Source organism: Nanorana parkeri, unplaced genomic scaffold (assembly GCF_000935625.1).
Source record: "Nanorana parkeri isolate BGI_ZX_2015 unplaced genomic scaffold, ASM93562v1 scaffold1019, whole genome shotgun sequence".
NCBI lineage: Eukaryota > Metazoa > Chordata > Amphibia > Anura > Dicroglossidae > Nanorana > Nanorana parkeri.
The window spans coordinates 601160-606109 of record NW_017307287.1 but is presented as its reverse complement, the minus strand read 5'-3'; positions in this window follow the sequence as shown (position 1 = coordinate 606109).

Genomic DNA, 4950 nt, shown 5'->3' with positions numbered 1-4950 from the left:
ATGGAAGGGTTGAAGCTACTGACAATATGTATATTGTTGTCCCTGCCTCCTGTTGACATCTGATACCCCCTATTTCTTGTATGGGCATCACAGGACTAGGAAGTGGAGTAAAATCTCTCCAATGGGGTAGAAATAAATAAAAAAGTTGACCAAATGATATCTTCCCCACAAAAACTACAATGCAAAAGAGGCAGTCAAAGTTGCATTGTAAAGGAAAATTCAGGGAAGAAGAAAAGGATAATTCAGGTTGAAGCCAGATTGTAAAATAAAATGAACATAGACTGAAAGTCTATCTGCTGTGGTAGAAATACATACGTTGCTTAAAAAAAAAGCAGTTACCGAGATGTCATTCTGTTATCATGATTTACATTTTTGGAGACACTTATCTGAAACAAGAATGCATCTAGTAAAGCAGATCTCAGAAACTATAAAATTAAAGGAGCAGCATGACCGCCAAGGCAATTGCCTTTTAGAAGAATGTTTTAGAAGAATCCATAATGGCAGTTTATCTATTTCTCTCAGCATAGGTCTCCTTTAAAGGAAAGGTTTCCTCATGTTAGGCCAGCATATCTAAAGTGGAATGATAATTTAATTCCTGGTATCGTAAAATGTTGGTACATTCCTTCTATTTGGTAGGAGAGACCTGCAGGACACATGAATGCAAATGTTGACTTTATAGTATTTTGCAATTTACAACTGAAGGATACCTTGATATATTACCACTCAAAGCAGATGCTTCTCAGAAGGCAATCCCATTATTATTATGGATCATGTGATCTTGGTAATGCCTTTCCGTACTTCAGTCCTAAAACAGAACCATGACCAGGTATTGTGAATTCAGATATTTACAGTACAAATACCAACAAGCAGTACATAAACTTTAAAGTAAGCTCTCACTTTGCAGGAGACACATATCTCACTTTCTCCCTGCTGCTCAGGTCTCCCCTGTGAGCAGTGACTTGTTAGTATGTCAGCCCATTCATCTCAGGAAGAGACCTTGCTTGAACAAGTTGCTTGATCAAGGGTGAATTGCACCATAATGGTTGTAACCACAGAAATGAGTGAGAGCTTATTTTGCCCTTTCCCTGCCAGAGCCATTTTTTGCAATTCAAACATGTACTGTAAAAAAATTATTTTATGCCTGAAAATTACTTAAAACTCCATAAAAAATAGTTAACAATCCCCCATGTGATAGCACATTGGAAGATACAGGTTCTCTTTCGGGAGATGTTAAAGGTCTATTAGACCCCTAATATCACCTTTGCAGTCCAATGTAGCTGATAAAGAACAGATTTTCGGGAAAGGCAGCAGAGCCCGGGATACATAGTGGGGCAGGTTTCATGGCCCCTGGAAGTGATCGGATGGCTATAAAGCCGACAGTTGGTTTCACACATGTACTGTAAGTAGAGTCTGCCTACAGGATCCCAGGAGTCTGCTTACAGGGCCCTGCTGTGTCTACAGTATGCCATACAGCAACAGCAGTACAATTGTTAAAGCTTATACTGTATACTGTCTGTTAAGTATATGTAAATATTTAGATGACTATAGACCAGCCACAGTTCTACTTCAAGGCTGCCCAAAGAGATATCTCCTTAAGTACTCTGGGCAGGGAGATAACTTTCTGTCCTCACAAGAGTCAACTAGGCACAAATTGTTGCCAATAGTGACAGCATAGCGTTCATAGTACTTTGGATCAGTACCTCTTTTTTTTAGGCAAGAGGTTAAGAAAAAGTGCACGTTGAATGATGCTAGCAATCTGAGGCGCTCATTATTACGATCAAGGCAGACAGACTTCCCCTTTACCTAAATACTTACCTTTATAACAGCTCCACTCCAGCCCCTAATGTGCACGCAACACATGGCACATTCATTCCTATGGTTGGTTGTCCTGTAAGGTAAACATTTATAAGCAATTATAGAACCAAAAATGCTTTCTAAAAATGCACTATACCTTCCATCTAACTGGCAAGCTTTTCCACACTCTTCCAATACCTTTAAAGTCATTGAAATCTTCAGTTTTGTCTCAAATTAAGGCTCATGGTCTGATCACAGTAGTGGTCTTTGAACTGCAGTGAAAAAGTAGTATTGACACAGCAACTACCAAACTATAATTCCTTCCATTGTAATTACTGTTATTGTAACTTATTCTTTCCATTAATAATCCACTACTTAATTGAAAGCTATGTAGTAACATGGTGTTAGTAGACAAAACACCATTAAGTAATTATAAGCTGCTTAGTACCTACTAAGTCTGCCTGCTTTGCTTGTGCCAAAAAAGTGGGATTGTGTTGTCTGCATTTTCAGCTTAAAACAACCTTGAGAGGTAGGACTGTGTGCCAAAGAATCCTATTTCCATGCTGCTGTAAGGTATTATATAGTACAGGGGTAGGCAACCTCGGCACTCAAGCTGTTGTGGAACTACAAGTCCCACGAGGCACTGCAAGACTGACAGCTACAGGCATGACTCTCCGAGCTAGTTTTACCACTTCTGGAGTGTCAAGTTTGCCTACCCCTGATAAACTGTAGAGTAGCCAGGGAGTAAAATCAATGAACAGATAATAATATCCAGAAAATATTGTCTATACTTAAGTCAGAGACTCCACTGAGTTTCACTGTAAACTGCCTTTTACATAAAGCACTGCAGCCAAATTTAGCTGATTCTGTGAGTGCAAAGTGCTTCCAATGCATGCATGTATGTGATAGTGGTTTGCTTCAGGCACAGAATACAATGCTTTCTAGGAGAGGAGGAGGAGGATGGCAACAATAGGAATTTAGCATCACATGGAGATACAGAACAAGAACAAGAATACAAGAAAAGCCAATCCACAGCCCCGCTGTGTCCCTGAGCCAGTTTATGATTTCATCTTATTTAGCAATGATTTGACCACATGGTGTCACTATTCCACTGAAGTATGCAGATCCATTATTATTATTATTATTATTATTGTTGTTGTTGTTTGTTAGTATTATCACCGTTATTGCTTTGCAACATTGTAAACAAATTTATGATCAAATGTAATCAACGTTACATTTATAGAACATGCAGAATGTCTTTTGTCACTTAAAAGAATAAATGCAGGGGAACATTTTGAAGAAGTTGACGGTTAGGGGTGTAGCAGAGGTTTCATATGGTTGTAGCTTATTATTGTGTGAGTGAGTGTGTAGGCATGAGTTCAACAATACCATACAGTATATTTTCATATATATTATATTGGGACATTTTAGTAAGCAATCTAAATATTGCAAAAGTGTCAATTTAAGACAATTGTTGCAGCAGGATAAGTGTCACTCTAGAACCAGCTGCCCTGTGGTGCCTTCTGTTCTTACAACTCGGAAGCCTGTCTGTTTTCATTTGCATACCCTTTCTTAGTTTGATCTTGTGATTTGGGGTAGAATCTGTGATGTGCTTTTGTTACACCTTACTATGAGAAATACCCCACCTCCTTATAAGTGCACTTACCCCTTGATTGTTATGGTGAAGGGGAGAGAGACCGTTGCAAATTACAAATAGAGCTGATTGAACAGATTATAGAATAGAAATAGAACAGATTGCTGCTGGAGCCCCACAGCCTGATGGGGTTGGGAATGTAAGCAACAAGTTGCTAAAAAATTCTCAGTTCTTTATAATAAGTCAATTTTAGCTTTACAATTCTTCAGGGTTTTTTTCAATAATGTAAACAATGGCACCCTGTAAATTTATCTCAATAAAGGTTTCCATTAGACCCATTTCTGTGTGTGCTGTGCATGTAGGTATAAAAGAGCCCATATAGTTTCCTTTTCAAACTGCAGTGCACATATGTAAAACTGCCAAATAGGACACAAGGGGATTTCTATTTATAAAGTATTATCATGCAGCAAAATGCATAGGTTCTTCTGCATATAAAAGGACGAATGAGCTCTTAAGATTATCAAATAACCTTACACAATACATATGTACACTCACAGTTCCCAGACAAATCGACTGGATATTGTCTGCCATCATCACATTAGTAATTTGGGAAGAATATACCACTGCGTGTGATCCAATTCAAGATTCAAACATTGCATTCCAAATACTGCATAAATGTTTAACAAAATCATGTCAAAAGCACACACTTTTACATTATCTAGTTAAGCTGTCAGGGTGTTTATATATTTAAAACAGCCCGTGGCACATTGTACAATGAAAGCACCACTGGAGGCAGATGTTAAAGTGACACTAAACTCAGGAGTGAAACCTAAAAAATGTGTTCAAGTACCTTAACTATTAACAGCAATGGGGGGAATTTATCAAAACTGTAGCAGACAGATTCTGGAGCAGTTGGCCATGGCAACCGATCAGCATCTCTCTTATGTATGATCAGGTAAGATTTGAAAATGAGACAGAGAAGCTCCAGATTTATCTGCTCCAGTTTTGATAAATTCCCCCCAAGGTGTCTTATTTATGCACCACTCTGAATTGGTGCTGACACTGCCCTTCCTTCTGGAGGGTGGTTACGTTTGTTCCTCATGGTCCCTGTGTGTGTTATAAAGTAGCCACCACTCCATACTCGCTCTCATTATGGACTAATCTAGTTTAATATTTGTATTGAAATTATAGACTATCATAGGCTATCATGGGAGTGAACGTGGAGGGGTGGCCACCCTCCAATAGACAGTGTCAGCACCAATTCAGAGATGATTTGAGGACCTACAGCCAAGTGATACATAAACAAGGTACATTTTTGTTAGTGCTTAACCTCCCTGGCGGTATGATTATGCAGGATTTTAGCATGCCAAAGCAGTACATTGTTTTTCATGGCAATTTGTTGTTTTATATTCACCTGTAATTCTTAGTAAATCTTTGGAATAACTCACCTACATCTGTCCAAAAAAGAGTCAAGTAGACATCCCGGGTATGATAAAGTTTGAAACATGAAATCATAAATTATAATATAATAAATAATTATAAATAATTATAAGAAATTATAA